The following is a 25931-nucleotide window of genomic DNA, read 5'->3' as shown; positions in this document are numbered from 1 at the left end:
CAGGAACTTCACACACTGTCATTTGGATGTCCAGATTCCATCCCACCACAGAGCAGCAAATTCATATGAATACTTAGCTTCATTTTCAATGGTGACTTTTTCCCTTACCCTAGTAATAACGTGCTGTGTGATCCTGGGCAGACCGTATCATTTATCTTTGTCTTGTGGAGACAATCACAGCCATCTCAAAGTACTACAGAGTTGTATTATAAAGTGCCATCCCTCAATCAGCACACAAAAGTATCGTTCCCTGTGTCTTTTCAGAGACCTTCCTAAAATGCCTACCGGATTGGAATCGTAACATCCACACTACCTATTTCACCAATTTATCAGGGGGTCAAAATAAGCTAATTCATATCAAAAGCTGTTGAAAAAGTTGGAATACTACACAACATGCAAATAAGACATTTTTTTTTTTTAACACTACCATTTTCTATGGGATCAGTTTTTTTCGAACTTCCTAGAGGTGATATTACTGAAAACAATCTCTAAACATTTGATTCTGTTGCAAAGACAATTTAATAAGTGAAACCTTCTATTTGCTCATTTTTCACTACAAAGCTAAAAACTAAATGTTGAGATGAAAATCACTGATGCGAAAACATTTGACTCTTAAGTCTTTGATAACTAACACTATGTTTTACTTATCTTTGTCTCCTTAGGATCTAGCAAAATGCTGACCTCATAGTAGAAGCTTCATAGATAATTCTTGAATTCATTAAGGAACATTTTTCCAGGCCACACAACTCATCAAAATAGTACAGATCCTATTTTGTTTCTTTATGAAGAAAGAAAATGAACAATCATTTCTCTTCACATAAATGTTTGTGAAATGCCGCGCATCATTTTAAAGAACTCAGTGAATTACCTCCTATTGCCTTCCTATTTCTGAGCATTCCCCAGTTCCCTCAACTAAACATGGAAACTTTTTATTTCTTTTCTGATGGTCAGAGCACAGGTGAATTTCCTGTCACAGTGATGGGCAGAATGAGGGCTCTACTGCCAACTTCATATACATGACTGGTGTAATGAATGTCTGGGTTTCACACCATTTTTGTGTTAGTAAAAATGAAAGGAAGAAGAAAAAAAGCTTTAAAATAATTCAGTACAAAAACTCCTTATGTGGCTGGTGAGATGACTGAAAAACTGTGATATTTCAGCATTCCCAGGAATAATCTTCAACTTAGTCCAAAGTCAGAATATTCTCTTTAAAACTGGAAGGACAAGTGGTTATCTGGAGATGGGACATCTGGAGAGATGGATTGCAAAGGGATACAACGGCAATGTTTGGTATCTTGATTGTAGTGGTAGTTTCATAGGTGTCTGTGTCTGTCAAAACTCATCCAATTGTACCCATTAAGTATATACAGTTTATTATAGATAAATTATACCTGAGTAGAGTTGTCAAATAAAAAATGTGAGAGGACAGGGCAGATTAAAAGCACAGCATAGCAGGTGAGGGAGAGAAAGATTCTTAGCTTGAATCTTAGTTGGGTTCTTAAAAATCATCAAATGCCTGTGACAACATGGATTGACCTAGAGGGTATTAGAGAAAGATAAATATCATATGAACTCATTTATATGTGAAATCTAAAGAACAACTTAAATGAACAAACTAAACACTCATAGATACAGGTAACAAACTGATGATTGTGGAATGGGAGGGAATTTGGGGGACTGAATGAAAAAGGTGAAGGGGTTAAGAAGTACAAATTGGTAGTTACAAAATAGACACAGGGATGTCAAGTACAGCTTAGGGAATATAGTGAATAATATCGTAATAACTATAAATATGGTGCCAGGTGGGTACTAGACTTATCGAGGGCATCACTTTGTAAATTATATAAATGTCTCACCACTATGATGTGCACCTGAAACTAATATAATATTGAATGTCAACTATATTTGAAAAATAAAAATTAAAAAAATTGTCAAATGCATTTCCTAAAGTTGGTTTTATTCAACAATAGTCTAGTAAGATCAGAGAAAGGTACATTCCAAGGTCAAATGAATAGTAGAAATAAATAAATGTTCTATCAGTATATATTAACATACTAAATCTTTAACAAGCCTATTTATTTTTAAAGAAGTCCTGTAAACAAATTTTGTTTAATTTATTTCACCTGTCGTTCCCCAAACTTATTTCAAGTGACCCATTAAAATTTGTCCTTGTCTAATCCCATCCTTTCATGTGGACATAATAAAAATTATATGGGTAATTAGAAGAAAGTGTTAGTTAAGAGCACAAACTTTGACAGACAAATGTCTGGACCTGTTCTGCCACTTACCTGGCAGTGAGATCTTGGACAAGTCATAGAAACCCTCCAAACCTCAGTTTCCCCCCCTCTATAAAATGGGGGTAAATAATAGAACCTAAATCATAGGGTTCCTCTGAGAACTAAACAAGTAATTCATGTAAATTCTTACAGCAACATATAGCAGGATCCAATAAATACTAGATTTTACAGGTTAGTAGAAAAGTTGTGATTACAATTCATATTTCAGGCATCCTCTAGCCCATCATCTTGGACTTTTGAGCCATCAGCAAGAAAACATCTTCTGTATCCATCAGGCTTTCCCATGGACACTCATTACCCATATTTAGTATTCCACAGCTGACCTCTTCCCTTCTTGTCATTCACACCATCTCACAAGTAGTGCGAAGAGAAAGCAAACGATGCAGAAGGACTGAGTCAGAGTGAAACAGAAGTTCATTTTCCCAGGGATGACTATGAGTTTAAATATGCAAATATGAGCTTTACTCAAGTCAACAAAACTTTTCATGACATTTTTGCTATTCCTCCAAATAAAGATACAGTGAACCTCCATGTGGTGGGTGTTTGGAGTGGGGAAACACAAAAGTAGCAAACTCAGAGAAGTCTCTGAAAAACAAAAAACAGAAACCGGTGCTCCATTTGGTTTACCCAAAATGGACCTGAACCAAACACTTTAGATTACTGAGAAATACTGCTGATTATTAACATTCAGATGCACTTTTATTTAAATATGTGTCTCTGTCCACAAGTCCTCAGCTCCAAATGGCTACATGAATGATCTGTACTCTATCAGAGGTGAAACCCACCATACAGCACAGGCAGCCTTTCAGAACACATGCTGGGAAAGGATGGGGTTGCCATAGCAACATCATCCAGCACTACAAAATCCTCCCTCTCCTTAGTACCCTCCTTTCCAGGCCTTCATCCTCCCTGACAGATTTCTTTGTGTTTTTTTTTTACTTTATGATTTATATGGACAAAGAGTGCAGAGGGGCAATTAATTCCATGCAATGCTAATCCCTGGCTCTCTGTGTAGATAAAACATCCAGGATCAACATGACAACTCTGCCCAGTTATTCCCAAATTAGGATGCACATGAGAACCATCCATGACTTGAAGCCCAGGTGCCTGGGCGCTAACCTATGGACTCAGACTTCCTAGGAATTCAGCATAAGAATCCAGACTTATTTAATAAATTCCACAAATTCAGGGAAACACTAATTTACTCTAATAGGTTTGTTTTATACATAAAGAAAATGAGACCCTAAAGCCCCAGGAAGTAAATGAACCAAACCTCCTGACCCCTCCCTCCCTTCGGCAACTTATTTATATTTGACAGGCAAACTGAGCCCAATTCAATGTCCCCAAGTTCCAGGAGAATTGTCTGCATGTGCCTGTTATGTGCCTAGTCTTATGGTAACATATGCTTTTCCTAAATTTCCTGCCTCTGATTTGCTTGCTTGATTGATTAGCTACTTGTCTTGTCTCTAAGTGTGTCTGTTTATAAAGAATCTCTGGAAATCCTAGGAGAAGACTTCTAGCTGACATGTGTTTATATTGGTTTCTGTATAGATTTTCTATCAAATATATAAATCTACAAACTTTATTTCTGGGCTAGATAATGGCTAAAAATCACCTCCTCCACTTTGTGAATATTTTGTGATCCTTTGAAACTGGATTCAGAAATAACACACAGACAATGGGCCCTGATTATTCATAAATTTAAAAAAAATATTTTTTCCAGTCTTTAGAAATAAATGACACGTAACTTTTCTTTGATCCCTGAGAGTTTATGAAAGATACACTAAATATGGGGCTTGCCTGTAGGGACAAATTAATGGTTTAATGTTTTCGTTTTATTTTCGAACTACCAGCTCTTGGAAATTGATCATATGTCAGTGAATTTCCACCAAGCCAGATCCTGGGTGGTAAGCAACTCTAAAAATCAGACTGGTGTCTGTTGGACTGTGAAACTCGCAGTGTAAATGATGCCATTGGGTAATGATTTCCTACCTCTGCTTAACCTAGATGCTTTTGGTGGGGTAGACGAGCAAAGAACAATCCAATGAAGTAGACACTACTATTTGCCTAACTCCTTTCGACTACAGCACTATTGACATTTTGGTCTGGATGATTCTCTGTTGCATTGCAGGATATTTACCAGCATTTTTGGTCTCTACTCACTAAGTACCAGTAGCATTCCTCTCTGTTGTGACAACCAAAAGTGTCTCCAGACATTGCCAGATGTCCCCTGGGGAGCAAACTCGCCCTTGGTTGAGAATCACTGCTCTAGAGTTTGTTGTCTTGGAATATCCCATCTGTGATTCTTCCCCACGGCTACTTTTAGAATACTGTTTTCCTCCAAACTACCTACTTAATTCTTTAATGTTTAACATCTTTATTGAGACACAATTCACATACCACAAAATTAATCCACTTAATGTGTATAATTCAATGGTTTTAGTATATTCACAGAGTTGGGCAGCCATCACAATCTAAGTCTAAAACATTTTTTTTTTCATCTCAAAAAGAAACTCTCTACACATTAGCCGTCACTCCTCATTCCATCTTCCCTCCACCTCTAGAGGTCTGTCCACTTATCCACTTTCTATCTCAATAGATTTGCCTATTTTGGACATTTTATATATATAGAATCACACAATATATAGTGTTCTGTGACTGTTTTCGTAATGCTTTAAAAGTTCACCTATGTTAGCATGTGTATCAGTAATTAATTACTTTTCATTATTAAATAATATTCTATTGGTGGACATACCATATTTTCTTTATCCAGTCTTCAGTCATAGCTATCTGGATCACTTTTATTTTAGGACTATTATGAATAATGCTGCTATGAACATGCGTGTACATTCTTTGTATGTGTGTGAATGTATATTTTCTCCTTTTTTAAAATTACAGTTTGACATTCAATATTATTTTATGGTGGATGTATGTTTTCATTTTTCTTGGGAATATGTCTAGGAGTGGATTTGCAATATGATCATATAGGAGCTCTACCAGACTGTTTTCCAATGGCTTCACCATTTTCCATTCTCCCCAGCAGTGTGTGAGAGTGCCAATTTCTCCACTTCTGTCTCGTGATCCAATTACAATTACTGGTGCACCGTCTCCTGGGTACTTGTTCAATCTAGTGACTTTACAGAAATGTTAGGCTGGGTACATTCCCTTTGGTGATAAAACAAATGTAAAAAAAAAGGCATTCTCTTGTCTGTAGACGAGGTTTTATTATCACTATTCATACCATTTATTGTCAAAAAGAAGAACTGTAGAGCAACCATTTAAAACCAAAATTTTTGGTTAGGAAAAGCACTCCATCTCTACCCAGTGTCATTTAAGCTCACTATATTGAACATCCCTGTGAAACAAGTCACATCATTCAAATGTATATTCTGCAGTTAAGATACTTCCGGAAGAAACTGACCTTTCAAAATTGGACCTTCTATTCATGCATTTGCTAAGCTTTATTTTACTATTTAAATACATCCAAAGTGCTAGTTGGTTATACAAGCTATAGAATTTTACTGCAATCACACATGGAAATAGTTTGCACAATTTTCCATGTGGTTAAACCAACCAAAGATTATTTTCTGGGGAGAATTGTGGACCACTGACAAATATGCTTCCTCTGATCACCTTTAAGGGGAGATGCAGAAGATGTCCTCTCAGGAACATGTACTTTTTCTCAGCTTTTAAACAATGTGAGTCCTACCCCTAAGCTCTTCAGTCATTTAAGCCATGTTTCTGTATGTAACTGATACCACAAAATCATGGCACCTTAGGTAACAACGACACAGGGATGACTGTGCATTAGGTACTTGCTATTATCAGCAACTAGGCTTAGTGTTGTTGTTGTTGTTGTTTTTAATTTCTCACTTAACTATCACAACAACCCTGTAAAATAGATATTATTTCACCTATTTTGTAGGTGAGGAAACAAGGAGCATAAGTGACTTTCCCCAAGTTTCCCAGTTCAGAAATTATGGAGTTGGGATTATAACTAGGCTTGACCTATGCTCATATCACTCTACTGTTGACTCCCTGGTTGGTACTTGATAGGGTATATAATTTAGAGCACTTAGTGACTCAATATCTTCCAATGCTCAGAAAAAAAGAAATAGGATTTAATTAGATATGCATGATGGATAGGAAATTCTATCATTCCCCTAGACACTTTGAGATATCCCTGAATTAAGCTCGACACACCTGAGACATCCACACACCTGAGACATATCATTTTGCTCCCTCCAAATTCACATCCACACACCTGAGACATATCATTTTGCTCCCTCCAAATTCTGCTTATTCTGAACTGTGCTGTGTCATGATCCCTTTACTCTATATTGAGGGATTTTTTGTCAGAAGGACACTGCTTTTGGGTTTTACTATGGAAAGGCAATGGTTAAAGTCATGGATGATTGTCATGTTGTCTGTCACTTACAACTGGGTGAACTTGGGCAGTTTTTTAACCTCTCTGTGCTTCAATTTCCTCATGTGGGCATGTTTGTTGTACCCACTTCATGTGATCATTGTGATAAACAGTAATGCATGTCAAGTACGCAGGACAGTACCTGACACAAGGGCCGGGCAAAATGTTTACTGCATAACGACATTTGAATCAAAGAGAAATCTTTGATTCTAAATAAGAGAAATCTACTTTGCCTAAATTGAGCTAACAAAGGAATTCAATGAAGGGATACTACAGGACATGAGTCAGGGGAGGGACAGAATGCCCAGGGAGATATAAGAATCAGAAATAAGAAAACAGATATAAGAAAACAGAAGATATAAGAAAACAGAAAGACATGGAGAACCTGTCGTAGAGTCTGTTTTGAGGATCCACAGAATAAAATGTTCATTTTAAAATCACAGATAATTGTTCCTTTTCTGAACAGTTGGTTGTTTTCTACCTTCTGGATACTATAACTTTTAACTATCATGTTTCTTTTATAAGAAACATGGTTACAAGAAAATCTAAATTGTCAAAGTCGCTCATCTCTGATAAATGGACAAATTATGTGGCTAAAAGTTTATATATTAACCTGGCATCATCATTTTTAAATACCAGTTGCTTCACGTATTTTACTTATCATAATGTGTTCTATCTCAGGTGGTATAGTATCTACTATTTCTTTAGTGGTTCCAATGTTTCAGGCAGTGTGCTGAGCACCTTACATACATCATTTTTCTTAATCCACACACCCACCCCCTGAAGAAACTTAGAATGAGACTACTGCTATTATATTTTATAGCTGAAGACACTAAGGTTCAGAGATACTAGGTTACTTGCAAGAGTTACACAGCTATAAGTGGGAAGATTGAGTTCCAAACATTTAAAAGTGACAAAAACTTCTAGAATCATACCTAACTTCTTAGTTCATTTTACATATACCTTCAATTATACTTTTAAATAATAATAGTGATGGTGTAGTAGTTATTGCTAGCATTAACTGTATACTGTATACCAGCACTGTGATAAATGAGTTATATTCATTATCTCATAGAATTTTGCAGCAGTTTTACGAACTGAATTGTGTCTCCCAAAATTTATATGTTGAAGCCCTAATCCCAGTGTGATTGTATTTGGAGCTAGGGCCTTTCAGGAGGTAATTAAGGGTAAATGAGGTCACAAAGGTGGGGCCCTAATCTGATAGACCTGGTGTCCTATTGAAGAAAATTGCATGCACATTAGAGAAAAAGGATGAGAACACAGTGAGAAGATGGTCATCTACAAGCTGAGGAGAAAGGCTTCAGGAGAGTTCAAAACTATGAGAAACTAAATTTATTTTGTTTGAGCCATTTGGCCTGTGGTATGGCAATCCTAGCAGACTAATACAGATATTTTTGTTTAACATTTCCTCTTTAAGGAGACAAAAGCTTCATTGCAAGTATTGACAATTATTTGGCAATATTTTGGATGTGACACAAAAAGCACAGGCAACAACAACAAAAAAAAGTGTAGGACTTAATAAAAATTAAAAACTTTTGTGCCTCCAAGCATACAATAAACTGAGTCAAAGGGCAACCCACAGATTGAGAGAAAATATTTACAGATCATGTACCTGATAAGAGGTTAATATCCAGACTACATGAGGAATGCCTACCATGCAACAACAAGAACAATTAAAAATTGACCCAATTTAAAAACGGGCAGAAGAGTTAAATAGACATTTCTCCAAAGAGGATATACAAATGGCCACTAAGCAAATGACAAGATGATCAACATCGCTAATCATCAGGGAAATGCAAATCAAAACCACAGAAAGATGCCACCTCACAATTAAGATGGCTGCTATCAAATAACATCAGAAAATATAGCAAGTGTTATCAAGGATGTGAAGAGATTGGAACATTTGTGCACTGTTATTTGGAATGTAAAATGGTACAGCCACTATGGAAAACAGTAAGCGTGGTGCTTCCTCAAGAAATTAAAAATAGCATTACCATATGATACAGCAATTCCATTTCTGGGTATTTGCCCAAAAGAACTGAAAGAAGGGACTCAAACAGGTATTAATATTTGTACACCCATGTTCATAGCAGAATTATTCACAATAGCCAACAGGTGAAAAAATCCCAGCCTCCATTGATGGATGAGTGAATAAACAAAATGTGATATATATGTACCAAAGAATACTCAGTCTTAAAAAAATATTCTAACACATGCTACAACATGGATGAAGCCTGAGAATATATAAGGAACTCCTACAACTCCACAAAAACAACATGGCCCAATTAATGCTAAATGAAATAAGCCAGGCAAAAGGGCAAATCTTGTATGATTTCACTTATATGAGGTCCATACAATAGCTAAAATCACAGAGACAGAAAGTAGAGTGGGGGTTGGGCAAGGATAGGGAGACAAGGGAATGGGGAATTATTGTTTAGTGGATTCACAGTTTCACTTTTGCAAGATGAAAGTTCATTGTCAGTATACTTAATGCTACTGAACTATACACATAAAAATGGTTAAGATGATAAAATTTTGTTATGAATATTTTATCACAATTAAAAAACAATTTTAAATTAAGCCACAGAAGACTCGGGGGATATATTTGTAAATTTTAAAAACTTTCAAATTACTCAGAAGCAAAAGAAGAAATTATAAGTGCTTTAAATTCTTGGAACTAAATAATAATTTTTCTATCCATTCTCATGAAATATCTTTTTCCATCCATTTACTTCCAATTTGTGTGTGTCTTTCAATCTGAAGTGAGTCTCTTGTAGGCAGCATATGTATGGTCTTGTTTTCTTATCCATTCAGCAACACTATTGATTTTCATTGGATTATTTAATTGATTTACATTTAAAGTAATTATTAATAGTAGATATTAGTTATTGTAATTTTATTAGTCATATTTTTTATTTTATTTTTTCATCTTAAAGAAGACCCTCTAACATTCCTTGTAATATCAGTTTAGTGTTGATGAACTCCTTTAGCTTTTACTTGTCTGGGAAGCTTTTTATCTGCCTGGGCCACCTGGAATGAACCACAAAGCAATCTAGAGATGGCCACCATCTGCACTGTGCTTGGAGGCGCTTTGAAAGGCCCAGTTGCAAACCAAGGCCAGCTGTCACTAGTGCTGGACTCATGGCTGCTCAGACAGAGAGGTACAAGTCATGCTGAAGCTAGATGCTGCCTATTTGGGTTTGTGAACCATTGACAGATTTCAGGAAAGTCTGCAGCATGAACCAAGTCAGGCCGTTTGTACGGAAATGCCACTGGAAGAGGATTACATGTGCCTGAAAGTTGGGTGGGATGGGGTCTAAGAATCACTAGGGTGGGATGAATGATAGTTTAGCCAGGTTTATGAAGTTTCAGATATGGTGCCCACCAGCATGTGCATGCTGGTAGGGGTGGGGCTCAACAACAACAACAACAAAACAATGGTTTCTGCCAGCTACTTCATCTGGAAGAAAGCTGCCTCTCCACCCCTCGCCCTGAGGCCACACAACTCAGTTCCTTCCTGTTTGTCCCTCTTGCCTTTTGAGCTGCTGGCCCAGCACTGGAGTTCAGAGTGAGTGAGTTTGTCAGTAAGTCTGTGCGTGGGCCCTTTAAGAAGAGCACCTGGGAGTGACGTCATAGCAATGGCGGCAGCGGGGCGCACTTTTTGAGTTCTCCGTCGGATCTTATCAGAAACGGGAAGCTTATAACCCATCAAAGGACTCTCTGCTCATCACGCAGAACAGCGAAGAGACTCGCGCAGGGATTTCTTGCAGGTGGGGAAAAATTGGGCGAGCAGGGGAAGAAGGAAGGGAGCTGAGCGGAGACGCGCCGCACTTGCGGCGGCGGTGGGGACGCGGGTTGGGATCGCGGTCCACACCTGTGGCGGTAGAAATTCGGCCCCCACCCTCGGGTTGTGGAAATCTGCTCCGCACCTGTGCCTGTGAAATTCCAGCCCACACCCACGGCTACAGATACGCAGGATATCCCAGGACGGAGGAGAGCCCGGAAGCCACGAGGTGGGCGTTTTGCCCTGCGTCCCACAGTGGACCTCTCCCGCTGCAGGGGCAGCATATCCAGCATTAACTTCAGCTAATAACCTCAGTTGGTCCTTGGGCCGGACAAGGAACACAGACTCCGTGCCTGGGCACCTTCCCCCGCTCTTCTGACCCTGCCCCCGCCTTTCTAGAGACTTGATCTAGCCCCTGCACTAAGGAGCAACGGCAGATTACAGAGGCGCCTTGGAGCCCCGGCTCCGGGAAGACAGGCGGGCCCAGGGAGGAGGCTAGGAGCTGGGAATCTTCCGCCCCCAGCCACCACCTTTTCTGGCCTGCGGGAAGAGTGTTAAGACAGCGGGGCTGGGAAAGAGAAGACCCCTCCTTCCATCCCCAGCCCCCACCCTTTCTAGCCAGCCTAGAGCGGGGTAAACACATCCCCAGCTGCAGAGACGCAGGGGTTCCCAAGACAAAAGAGAGAACACAAAAGCCAAGTGCCGGACTCTACTTTGCGTCCCACAGCAGACCTCTCCCTCCCGCAGAGGGAGGATATCTAGCATTTGAGACTATTAAACTCCATACCTGGGCCCCTCCCCCCCGCTCTTCCAATCCTACCCCCACCCTTCCAGAGACTTAAACTGGCTCCTGATCTGAAGAGCAGTGTCAGATTACAGAGGAGCCTTGGGGTTTGGGCTAAGGGAAGACTGGCCGCTAGCTTTGGTCCAGGGAAGAGGCTGAGAAGAGTGTGGTTTGCCCTGGACTAGGAGACAGAAGACTCATCCACCCCCAGATACCACCGTTTCTGGCCTGTGGGTGGGGTGTGACACAGCTGGGCTGGGAAAGAGAAGACCCCTCTTTCCATCCCCAGCCCCCACCCTTTCTGGCCTGCCTAGGGCGTGGCAATTACATCGGTGGAGGCACTCCCAGGGATCAGCAGTAAGTGGTATATACAGCACTCAGCTTTCAGCAGCTGAGGAATTCCCTGCCGGCCACACACACACACAGGGAAGAGGTGCCCTAAGACTCAGGAGAGCTGGACACAGGGCTGGTGGTGCTATTCTCGGTGTGCATATGTGCCGGCAAGGGCAGAAACTGCACTGACTTTGTAAAACCTACTGTCCAGACCCCTCAGCCCCACGCATCTAAAGCTGCAGCCTCAGAGTCACTCTGGGCATCAGGTGACCGGCTCTACCTGCACAATACGCAGGGGATTACTTGGTGGGCTTAAGCCACAACTGGCGCTGTCTTTTTTTTTTTTTTTTCTTTTTTTTTTTTTCTTTTTCTTTCTGTTTTGATTTGTCTTTATATTTTTGACATCTTTGCCTGTGTCGAGTGGGGATTCTGTGCTACAGCAGAGAACAACTTGGAGATTACTTGGTGGGCTTAAGCCACAACTGGCGCTGTGTTTTTTGTTTGTTTGTTTGTTTTTTGTTTGTTTGTTTTTGTTCTGTGTTGATTTGTCTTTATATTTTTGACATCTTTGCCTGTGTCGAGTGGGGATTCTGTGCTACAGCAGAGAACAACTTGGAGATTACTTGGTGGGCTTAAGCCACAACTGGCGCTGTGTTTTTTGTTTGTTTGTTTGTTTTTTGTTTGTTTGTTTTTTGTTTGTTTGTTTGTTTTTGTTCTGTGTTGATTTGTCTTTATATTTTTGACATCTTTGCCTGTGTCGAGTGGGGATTCTGTGCTACAGCAGAGAACAACTTGGAGATCACTTGGTGGGCTTAAGCCACAACTGGCGCTGTGTTTTTTGTTTGTTTGTTTGTTTTTTGTTTTTTTGTTTTTTATTTGTTTGTTTGTTTTTGTTCTGTGTTGATCTGTCTTTATATTTTTGACATCTTTGCCTGTGTCGAGTGGGGGTTGTCGATTGTTTTTTTACATGTGAATGTATTTGACTTTTTCCTTGTTGTTATTGTTGTGCTTGGTGATTTGCTTTGTTCTGTAATTGCCCTACCAGTGCCCAGCTTAAGAGGCACAAGATTCAACATACCCAGCGGCCAACTCCAGACCAAGCCAGAGTACTACCGGGTTTGACCTACAAGTGACACACTCAGAGGGGATTCTTTACAGGCACATAGAGGCCAAAGGGCAAACCACATCTAAGCGGTCAATCCTCACACAGCAGAATACCCTGCGTGGGCAAAGCCAAGTCTTACAACTAGTCAGCCTAGGAGTTAACTCCACCTACTCACAAGCGAAAAGCAATTAAGGATCTTCTTTAACAGGACAATATACACAACACAAGAGTCACTTTTAGAGCACACGCAGGGGAGAAGAACGAAGTAGTGCAAGTCAAATATAAAGGACATTTATTATATACTAATCCAGCAAGAACTAAGAACTCCAGGGCACCTATCTAATACATCGAAGCAAACACAGAGAGTCAGCCAGAATGAGGAAACAAAGAAACATATCCCAAATAAAAGAACAGAAGAAACCTTCAGAAATGGAACTAAATGAAGCAGAGGTAACCAAACTGTCAGAGACAGAGTTCAGAATACTGATGATAAGAATGTTTAAGGAACTTAGAGAGGACATCAAGAAGGATGTAGAAATCATAACGAACAACCAGTTAGAACTAAAGAACACAGTTACCGAAATAAAGAACTCACTTGAAGGAATTAACAGCAGGTTAGATGAAGCAGAGGATCGAATCAGCGACTTAGAAGACAAGTTAGCAGAGATCACCCAAACAGAACAACAGAAAGAAAAAAGAATAAAAAACAATGAAGATGGTTTAAGAGACCTATGGGATAACATCAAGCGCAACAACATGCGCATCATAGGAATACCAGAAGGTGAAGAGAAGAAACAAGGGATTGAGAACATATTTGAAGTAATAATGTCTGAAAATTTCCCTAACCTGATGAAGGAAACCAACATACAAGTCCAGGAAGTGCAGAGAGTTCCAACCAGGATAAACCCAAACAGGTCCACTCCAAGACACATTATAGCTAAAATGGCAAAGATTAAAGACAAAGAGAGAATCCTAAAAGCAGCAAGAGAAAGACAGAGGGTTACATACAAGGGAACTCCCATAAGACTATCAAATGACTTTTCTGCAGAAACATTGAAGGCCAGGAGGGAGTGGCAGGAGATACTCAAAGTGATGGAAAACAAAGGCCTACAACCTAGGTTGCTTTATCCAGCAAGGCTATCACTTAAAATTGATGGGGAGATAAAGAGCTTCCCAGAAAAGAATAAGCTAAAGGAATTCATTACCACCAAGCCAGCATTGCAAGAAATACTAAAAGGACTTCTGTAAATAGAAGAAAGACGAAAACAATTTATCCACAAATTTAAAAATGGCAATAACTATGTACTTATCAATAATCACTTTAAATGTAAATGGTTTAAATGCTCCAATCAAGAGACATAGGGTGGCTGAATGGATAAGAAAGCAAGACCCTTGTATATGCTGTATACAAGAGACTCACCTCAGATCAAAAGACACACACAGGCTAAAAGTGAAGGGTTGGAGTAAGATATTCCATGCAAATGGAAATGAGAAAAAAGCTGGAGTTGCAATACTTATCTCTGACAAAATAGACTTTAAAATGAAGAAAATATTAAAAGACAAAGATGGACACTATATAATAATAAAGGGATCAATTCGACAAGAGGATATAACTCTAGTAAACATCTATGCACCCAACATAGGAGCACCTAAATATATAAAACAGATATTGACTGACATAAAGATGGAGATCAACAGTAACACTATCATAGTAGGGGACTTCAACACACCTCTGACAACAAGGGACAGGTCTTCCAGACAGAAAATCAATACGGAAACAACAGCCTTAAATGACACATTGGACCACTTGGATTTAACCGATATTTTCAGAGCATTCCACCCCAATGCTGCAGAATACACGTTCTTCTCAAGCGCACATGGAACATTCTCCAAGATAGACCATATGTTAGGCCACAAAGCAAGTCTGGATAAATTTAAGAAAATTGAAATCATACCAATTGTCTTCTCTGACCACAGTGCTATGAAATTAGAAATGAACTACAGGAAAAAGACTGGAAGACACACAAATTCATGGAGGCTGAATAATATGTTACTAAACAATGAATGGGTCAAACAGGAGATCAAGGAAGAAATCAAAAGATATCTCGAGACAAACGAAAATGAAAATACAACGACCCAAAATCTATGGGATGCAGCGAAAGCAGTCCTAAGAGGGAAGTTCATAGCACTGCAGGCCTACCTAAAGAAACAAGAAACATCACTAATCAACAGTTTATCTTCACACTTAAGGGATCTGGAAAAAGAACAACAAAATAAGCCCAAAGGGAGTACAAGGAAGGAGATAATAAAGATCAGAGCGGAAATAAATGAAATAGAAACCAGAAAAACAATACAAAAGATCAATGAATCCAAGAGTTGGTTCTTAGAGAAGATAAACAAAATTGACAAACCTTTAGCCAGACTCATTAAAAAAAAGAGAGAGGACCCAAATTAATAAAATCAGTAATAAAAGAGGAGAAGTGACAACAGACACCGCAGAGATACAAAAAAATCCTAAGAAATTTCTATGAGCAACTGTATGCCAACAAATTTGACAACCTGGAAGAAATGGACAATTTCCTAGATGCATACAACCTCCCAAGGCTAACTCAAGAGGAGACAGAAAACCTGAATAGACTGATTACCACCAAGGAAATTGAATCAGTAATCAACAATCTCCCAACAAACAAAAGCCCTGGACCAGATGGCTTTACAGGTGAATTTTACAGAGCGTTCCAAAAAGAATTGTCACCTATTCTCCTCAAACTCTTCCAAAAAATCCAGAGGGAGGGAAGACTCCCAAACACTTTTTACGAAGCCACTATCACCCTGATCCCAAAATCAGACAAAGACACCACAAAAAAAGAAAACTACAGGCCGATATCGCTAATGAACATAGATGCAAAAATCCTCAACAAAATACTAGCAAACAGAATTCAGCAATATATTAAAAAGATTATACACCATGATCAAGTGGGATTCATCCCTGGCATGCAAGGGTGGTTCAACATCCGCAAATCAATTAATGTGATACACCACATTAACAAAATGAAAAATAAAAATCATATGATCATATCAATTGACGCAGAAAAAGCATTTGATAAAATTCAGCAGCCATTCATGATAAAAACCCTTAAGAAAGTGGGAATAGAGGGATCATATCTCAACATAATAAAGGCCATATATGATAGACCCACAGCTAACATCATACTCAATGGGGAAAAACTAAAACCATTCCCCTTAAAATCAGGAACAAGGCAAGGCTGCCCACTTTCTCCACTTCTATTCAACATAGTGCTGGAAGTTCTAGCCACAGCAATCAGACAAGAAAAAGAAATAAAAGGCATCCAAATCGGTAAGGAGGAAGTAAAACTGTCATTATATGCAGATGATATGATACTATATTTAGAGAACCCTAAAGACTCCACCAAGAAACTATTAGAGCTGATAGATGAATTTAGTAAAGTAGCAGGATACAAAATTAATATTCAGAAATCAGTTGCATTTGTATATACCAATAATAAAACATCAGAAGGAGAAATTAAAAAAGCAATTCCGTTTACAATTGCTCCAAAGACTATAAAATACCTGGGAATAAATTTAACCAAAGAAGTAAAAGATCTGTACTCAGAAAATTATAAGACACTGAAGAAAGAAATGAAAGAAGATACAAATAGATGGAAACACATACCATGTTCATGGATAGGAAGAATTAATATAGTTAAAATGTCCATACTGCCTAAGGCAATATATATATTCAACGCAATTCCTATCAAACTACCAACGACATTTTTCACAGAAATAGAACATATAATCCTAAAATTTATATGGGATAACAAAAGACCCCGGATATCTTCAACAATCTTGAGAAATAAGAACAAAGTGGGAGGTATAACAATACCTGACTTCAAATTATACTACAAGGCTACAGTAATCAAAACAGCATGGTACTGGCATAAAAACAGACCCATAGATCAATGGAACAGAATAGAGAGTCCAGAAATAAATCCATGCCTATATGGCCACTTAATCTATGACAATGGAAGCAAGAATGTACGGTGGGGTAAAGACAGTCTATTCAATAAATGGTGCTGGGAAACTTGGACAGACACATGCAAAAAGATGAAGCTGGATCACCTCCTTACACCACATACAAAAATAAATTCAAAATGGCTTAAAGATTTAAATGTAAGATCTGAAACCATAAAATTCCTAGAAGAAAATATAGGAAGAAACTTCACAGACATTACCCGGAGTAAGATTTTTACTGATATATCCCCTCGCGCGAGGGAAGTAAGAGGAAAAATAAACATGTGGGATTACATCAAACTAAAAAGCTTTTTCACAGCAAAGGAAACCATCAATAAAACAAAAAGGGATCCTACTGATTGGGAAAAGATTTGCCAATGATATATCTGATAAGGGGTTAATATCACAAATTTATAAAAAACTCACTCAACTCAACTCCAAAAAAACAAACAACCCAATTAAAAAATGGGCAGAGGACATGAAGAGACATTTTTCTAAAAAGGACACACAGATGGCAAACAGACATATGAAGAAATGTTCAACCTCACTAACCATTAGAGAAATGCAAATAAAAACCACAATGAGATACCACCTCACCCCAGTCAGGATGGCTATCATCAATAAATCAACAAACAAGTGCTGGCGTGGATGCGGAGAAAAGGGAACGCTGGTGCACTGTTGGTGGGAATGCAGATTGGTGCAGCCACTATGGAAAACAGTTTGGAGATATCTCAAAAATCTGAAAATGGAAATACCTTATGATCCAGCAATCCCACTCCTAGGTATCTATCCGGAGAAATCCAAAACTCCAATTCAAAAATCTTTATGCACTCCTATGTTTATTGCAGCACTATATACAATAGCCAAGACCTGGAAACAACCGAAATGCCCATCAGTAGATGACTGGATTAAGAAACTGTGGTACATTTATACAATGGAGTATTACGCAGCCATAAAGAAGAAAGAAATCTTACCATTTGCAACAACATGGATGGACCTAGAGAACATTATGTTAAGTGAAATAAGTCAGAAAGAGAAAGACAAATACCATATGATCTCACTTATATGCGGAATCTAAAGAAAAGAATAAGTGAATGAACTAATCAGAAACAGTTTTGGAAACATGGAGGAAAAAACAGAGGGTTGCTAGAGGGGCGGGGGGGTGGGGATAAGGGGAAGGTGAGAGGTTTTGGGAACGTAGAGAGGGATAGTGGATGGGGGGAGGGGGGTTCACACAGTGTGAGGGATATAAATGATAAATGTCTAAGTTTTGCTTTGTCTTGTGCACCTGAAATTAATTAATAAAAAAAAAAAAAAAAAAAAAAAAGAAGAGCACCTGGGACTGCAGCGACCTTTGTCTTACTCTGCTACAATCTGTGCTAGTTTTTACAGTTGGAAGTTATGAGGGTTTCTTTTTCTGGCTCTGGAACCCTGGGCTGGGGAGCCTGGTGTGGGGCTGAGACCCCTAGCTCTACAGCTGAGCTATTCCTCCCAATTTTTGCCACCATAAGCACGTGTGGAACCAGGCAGTTCCATATCTCTGCCCCTCCTACCAGTCTCAAGGTGGCTTCTTCTGCATGTCCTCAGTAGTAGGGCTTCAGTTCAGCTAGACTTCAGGCAATGCTCAATGATAGTTGTTCTGTGGTTTAGTTGTAATTTTGATGTGGTCGTGAGAGGAGGTAAGCACAGGGTTTACCTCCTCCACCATTTTCATTATATTTCAAGTCCTTAAAACTATAGGATAAAAAAATAAATAAAAGAACAATTTTTCAACTTTGAAATAGGAAATGATTTCTCGGGGCAAAGAATGAGTGCAAAGCTTAAAAGAAAGCATGGCTATACCAGCATATAAACTTCTGTTCATCAATAACCCATTAAATAGTGGATGGACAAGCTACAGCCCAGAAGAATATATCTGCAGTTCATGTAACAAAGAAAGACCTGCTATCCAGACTACATAAGTAATTTCTACTAATCAATAAGAGAAACCACTCAGAAGAAAACTGGACAAAGCATAAGGAAGGAAAAGTTACAGAGCACAGAACAAAGAACAATGAATATTTGAAAAGACATTCAATCTCACTACTAATCAGGGAAATGAAAACCCAAACAATACAATAGCATTTCAGAACCATCACTTGGCTAATATGAGAAGTCTGGGGCTACCAAGTGTTGGAAACGATGCAGAACAAAGGAACTCCCATCCGGTGCTGCTGGGAGGGTAAATTGACACAACCATTAGAAAAAAAAATTGACAACATTTAATAAAGCTGAAAATACATATACCAAATGACCCAGCAATTCCATTCCTAGGCATATATCTAGAGAAGCTCTAGCATATGTGGTCAAGAAGACATACACAAAATGTTTGTAACAGAATGTTGTAATAGCAAACATTTGTCAATAACATAATTCCATCAATAGGAGCCTCAGTCAATCAACTGTGGTACATTTATATAATGGACTATAATCCAGCAATAAAAATACATATGCCGAAGCTGCATATAACAATATGGATAAATCTTACAAACATAATGTTAGGGAAAAAAATCAAGCTGCGGCAGAACATGTGATGTTACTATTTTATTTACAGACACTTTTAAAACATGTAAAATTGTATGTGTCTAAGAATGAAATTGTTGAGTCCTGGAGTATGTTAAACTTTAATTTTAAGAGATGACACCAAATGTTTCTTAGGGATTAATTTATATTATTTTATCAGATGGTCAGTCAGATGTGGCCACAAGAAAGGGACACAGGACAGGCAAAAGGACACAAAATGTATTATACTCACAGATTCTAGAGAGACTAGTCATCCCCATACCATGAGGAGACCACAGGGAAGGAGCACAGATGGGTGGTCTCAACCAAGCAGGTAGGGAAACTGAGAGGAGGAGTAGGAGAAAAGGGAGAGGAGAGAGAGAGGGAGAGAGAGAGAGAAAGAGAGAGAGAGAGGAAGAGAGAGAGAGAGAGATCTCATGAGCAAGTGCCTTTATGGGGATCAGGGTAGAGTGCACAAGTAAAAAGTATAAGGGGCTTCACTGTTGGCATTTGAATATCACTCAGAACAAATTCATTGGGCTTCTTAAATTCCTCTTCCCCCCAACCCTTTATTTCAGTAAAACCTGCCCCACCTACACAGAAGTAACAAGAGATAAAGATTCCTCCAGAATTTAGGGAAATCTTTAGGGAGGGCATTGGGTCCCAATGCCAAAAACCAGGGATAGAAAGAACAAATCAGTTTAATTTACATAAAATATAAGGCTCTTTACCTCAGCCAACATTTGGGAAAGTCTGGGTAGTTACAGGGGCCATGAAAACTTGTGTCTATGGGAAGCTGGATATAGTTCTCTTGGTGCTTCTAGGAAGATGGAAAACCTAAAGTGTTTAGTTTTCCATGTGAACCTCATTGCCATTCTTAGGATCCATTATACATTCACAACACAACAATAAAGTAAGGAAGTTACACTAGATTTTTAAATTTTATTTTGATTTACTTAACCATGCAAGCCCTGGGATACCCTTGAAGGCTTCAAGATGTGGGTATCTGCTACTTGTTCTTTGGAAACACCACACATTTGCTCAACAGCCCATCTAAACTTGAGGTATGATCAACAAACATCTTCAGCTCCAGGCTCCCCTTTCCTACCACCAGCCCAGAGTAAGACCTTCTCCCTCCTTCCAAAAAAGGGGCAACAGAAACTCCCCTCATTCAGTGATGTGCAGAGCAATGGCTGCCTTGACTACATGCAATGCAGTGAAAATCCCTAGCACAACCAACTTTTGTGAAACAAGGCTCATTTTCACAATGACAACATGGCACCAATTTCCACTAAGGAAATGTCAACTGCATAGTTATTCTTAAGTCTCAGTTTGCTGTTCAGTTATAGAAACACCAGATGTGACTTAATTATGTGGAATAAGGAATTGAGTAGAGATCCACAATTGCATTTTTACAAAGAGCTTGCCATTTGATCCAGAGCAATCCATTACATAATTCTTCCTTTCGCCACTTATGTTTAATGTCCCCTTTAAATATAAACAATTTCTAAGTGTATTTGGGTCAATTTCTGAACTCCCTATTTTGCTTTTTGAAATTGACTATTTTACCCTGCATTATGCTGTTTTCAAATAGTTTAGATTTATATAATGGTTTCATAGCTCATAAGGGTCTCCACTTACTATTCTTCATTTTCAGAATTTCCCTGGTTGTTCACACATATTTATTTTCCAGCTGACCCCTAGTAGCATTATGTCAAGTTACAAAATAGTACTGATAATATTCTCTTTGGGATGACATTAAAAATATAATCTCAGTAAACTTGATATCTTCATATTATTGGTTCTTCATATGCTTCTTTCTATTAACCTGAGTGATCTCTTAAGTACCTCTACAAGCTGTATTTTGTGAAAATTTTTGAAGATATGGAAAAGTTGAAAAAATAGTAAAATGATAATCCATATACTCACCACTTAGATCTAAGTGTTATTGATATTTGCCACACTTTATTTCTATCTGTGCATTTTTACGTATTTTATTTATATTTTTGCTGAGCTATTTACAAAGAAATTATGGGCACCATACTTTATTCCTAAATATATCAATATATATCTCCTAGAAAAGACATTCTCCTGCTAACCACAATGTCATTATCATATGTATAAAATTTCCTTAATATCATCTGAGAGCCAATCTATACTTAAATTTCCTCAACTGTTTTGAAAATGCCATTGACAGCTTTTGGATTTTTGATGCTCTTTGTAGATTTGCTACATTTATTTATTTATTTATTTATTTATTTATTTATTTATTTATTTATTTAACATACTATAAATGTTACCCTTTTGAAGTGTATAATTTAGTAGGTTTTAGTATATTTACAATGTTATGCAACCCTAACTACTACTTAATTCCAAAGTATTTTCATTAACCCCAAAAGACACCTTGTATCATTAATAATCACTTCCAGTTTATTACCCTCCATTTTCCCTCCCCCAGCCCATGACAACCACTACTCTACTGTCTGTCTCTTTGGATTTGCCTATTCTGAACCTTTCATATAAATGGAATCATGCAATATATAGCCTGGCTTTTTTCACTTAAACTATTTTCAAGGTTCATGCATGTTATAGCCTCTATCATTACTTCATATATTTTTATTATAGAAAAATATTTCATTGTATGGATATACACCACATTTTATTTATCCACTCATCAATTGATGAACATTTGGGTTTGTTTTAAAACCAGAATCCAGTCAAGGTTCACTCTTTTTATTCTGTTGTTATGTCTTTTTAGTCTCTTTGATATAGAACAGTCCTTTCACCATATATTTTTCTTTCTTTCTTTTTTTTGTCTATAATGTTGATTTTTTTGAAGAGACTAGGCTAATTGTCTTATAGAATAGTCCACATCCAGGAAGTATGATTGTTTTCTCAAGGAGTGGCTATACTTGCTTTTTAATATTTCCTTATTTCCTGTAAACCTGAGGTTAAGTCAAAAGGCTAGATAGCTAGTGAGAGTGTTTCACAGGAGATGCTCTCTTCTTCAAAGTAGATCATGCCAAGAAGTCCACGGTATCAAATTGTTGCAATGCTAGTGATACTATTTCATCATTTGTCCAGATGAACTTGCCACTCTAGAGTTTTATGCTTCCCTACCCAGCTAGTAAGTGCTTTACATGGTGACGCTCTAGCACCATGAGAATATCTTGATCCTTAACAAATTCTCACTACCTTTTCTGCATTTTTACAGAAAGAATTTTTATCCATTCTATTCTGCAAGAATTTGATACAGAATAGAAGAATGTTGTGTATCTTATTAAGTTTATTTCTGGTTTTAAAATATTACCTGGGTTTCTCTTTTAAATGAAATCTTTATTTCAATTATATTTTCCTACTTGTAGTGGCAAACTGTCCCCCAACATATCATCTTCTCTTATTTGTTACTAATAGAAGCTCCCCTGATAAGAAGGAGCATAATCGTGCCTATATTGCCTGTCTCTGGACATGGAGAAATAAATATATTTCCATATGTATTTCTGTTGTATTTGTCTTATTATCCTAAAGACTATGACTATTATGTGTAGCTACAAAAGCTATTGATTTTTGTATTTTAATTTTGTAACCAGCAATATCTTTGAATTATCTTACTGTTTGTAATAGGTTTTTTGTTTCTTTATTATTCCTAGATTTTTCTGAGTAGAAAATAAGACACTCCACAAATAATGATACGTTTTCTGCCTTCTTTCCAACATGTCAACCAAATGTGTTTTTGTGGTCTAATTGCATCTAATTCCAGAACAATGCTAAAAATAGTAATAGTGGGATGTAACCTTGTATTTTTCCTGACTTAAATGGGAATGTTTCTATTCTTTCTATCACTAAGCAATGTGTGTCATAGTGCCAACCAAGAATGTAGGTGTAAGCAACAAAAACAGACTCTGCTTACTATAAGCAGGAAGGAATTTTTGGAAAATTATCAAGTAGTTCTAAAAGTCTGCAGAGGGCTAGAAAACCAGACTTGGAGGATGCAAAACCAACAAATCTAATTTGTATCCCAATTCTGAGTCTCCCTATCACTGGACACTGCTGCCTATGTCACTAGCTAATATCTAAAATATTTCATCCATAATAAATAATTGCTCATTCTTTTTCCCCCTCTTGTTCATGGTTCAAATTCCCAAATAAAAGCATAAAAATGCTAAGCTTAGGCTATGTGCCTATTACCTTGCTACCTTGTGACAAGAAGAGTGAACATCTCATCCCTTAAATTTCTGATATTGGAAGAAAGTACTGTGTTAATCACTAACTAATTCAATGGGAAATTTCTCCCAAATAGAAAGTTTGGACACTGGGAAGACTCACCTCACCCCCAAATGAACAAATATTGGCTTACAAGATCCTGGATTTGGTTTAATATATTTTAATGTATCAAATTTTGATACACATTGGGTGATAGGCAAGTAGGTTGTAAGGTAATTTTGTTTGGTTTGATTTTCATAGGAATGGATGTTGAGTTTTCCTAATTTTTCTCTTTAATTGATTCACACAATTTTATGCTACTATTTAATACTGACTTATATTTATTTATAATATATTATGGATACAACACATATATATTTAACTTTATTGTATTTTACATCATATAAATATTTATTAATTCCAAACCCTTCTTATATTTTAGGGACAAACTTCTTGATTTTAAGGTTCTAATAGACTCTCAGTTGCTTACATTTTTATTGATGATATTTTTCATGACTTTCTATAAGGGAGATTGAATTCAACCTGTATCAAAACTTTCAATCTATTCATAAATGATGTGGGTGAATTTTTCACGAATCCCTGAGGCCTGTGTCTCTTACTCTGAAAACCTCAGTTTGAGGGCTGTGTATTGAGGAATTTTATATAGCCTAGTGGTCTAGGGATTGGAAATACTTCTACTCTTTCTTTTGAAACTTTAACTGCCATGAATCAAGATTCACTCCATTTGCTGTAGGAGATACATATGGATATCTGTACACTTCAGATAATTTTCCCAATTCAAAATTGGGCCTTAGAGCAATCACTTTCATCAAAGACCTTCAATTGTTCCTTTCCCCAAAATCACTTCCTTCTCCCTAAGTCAATTTCACATCTTTCCAACAAAGTGAAGGAAAAAGAAACTTCCTATTTGCAAGAGGGAGAAAGAAACCTCATCTGGAGTCTTCATTTTTTTCCCCTCCCTTTCGCCTTTAAAGAATTTCCACTTTTTTTTTTCTATTCTGCTAAATTCCTATTCATCTTTAGAGATAATTAGTTTGGAGTCATAATGGTCATTTTGTCTTCTATTTCATCTTTTCACCCAGCAGGAGAAAAAAAATCGCAAAGCCTGATAGAATTCTTATCTCTGTAGAGCCCTCAAGGTGGTTACAGCATTTATTTTCACAGATGTTTCATTTATTTCTGGACTGCCTACACATCTTTTTAATTCACTCTTCTCAAAATTTTGGCAGACTTCTAAAGGTTTTTTCCCCCACATATCTTTTTTTCCACACTTCTTTGGGGTGGGGTAGAGGCACTGAGCATGGCAAGATCTTCCATCTCTCACTTCTGTCACTGCCATTTTTTAAATATTAGAACACGGAGTGTTGTCTTTTTTTCTCATTTAACTTCTGATGGTCATCTTTCTTGCTGATATTTAACTTTAGTCCAACTTTCAGATTTAAAAAGGAAAGAGTTTTCATGTAACACCATCCTTCCATTTTACCTCAAACATGCAAGGGTAATCATTTTGAACTAATAATATATCAATGCATAGCCAATTACAGCATATCATTACAAAAGGCTGTAATATATACCAAGCACAGTTCACACTCACAGCTTATTTTTATTCAGTTGTGGTATTTATTTAATGTATTATTATGCTTCCCAATGTATACCCTATGCAATGCACCAAAAACAACCTAGCAATATTATTTTTTGAACAAACTTTAAAGTGTTATTTAGTAGTAATAGGCTGTAGGAATACTGAGTTGCTATAAATTCTAACACTCAATTTCAAGAGAGATAGGCAGTGTAGGCTCATCAATAAATTTGATCAATAAATCTAGAAACTACATCATATTGATCACATATAATCTAATAAAATTCTTGGTGTCTGTTTTTTTTTCTAATCTATAGAATAACTATACTGCCCAAATTTCTTTCATCTGGAATTTATGTTCTAGCTCAGTAGGAATTTGCAAATGAGTGAAGGATGCAAGTTGAGAAGGAAAACTCAGGGTTCTAGATGGTAAGGATCTACTACTACCACAGGTTGTGCAGCTTGCTTCATTATGTAGAACCTGAGGAGAAAGACAACCCCAATAGCAGTCACCAGTGTCCAATGACTGGATGGTCGTTGGATATGCAGAGGCATTCCCCGTCTCCATAATCTCTCCCATAAGGTTATGTGTCTCTGCCTGGTTTGTGCCTGGACTCTAGGTTGGGATATTCATTGTTCATTTGGCCTTGGTCTTAATAGTTGTTACCTAGGACTATGCTGTGTTGGGCATTTAGACATCCACAGATCTGCGCCGTACATGGAATTTCTCTCTGGTCATAGTGGAATCCTTTTCAGCTGGCTGGATCAGTCCAAACAAATCCACGTCTTATGCTCATTCTACATTTTG

Source organism: Rhinolophus sinicus, chromosome 13, assembly GCF_057876585.1.
Source record: "Rhinolophus sinicus isolate RSI-liver-muscle chromosome 13, RSI-T2T, whole genome shotgun sequence".
NCBI classification, from domain to species: domain Eukaryota; kingdom Metazoa; phylum Chordata; class Mammalia; order Chiroptera; family Rhinolophidae; genus Rhinolophus; species Rhinolophus sinicus.
Note: the sequence above shows the minus strand (reverse complement) of the source record.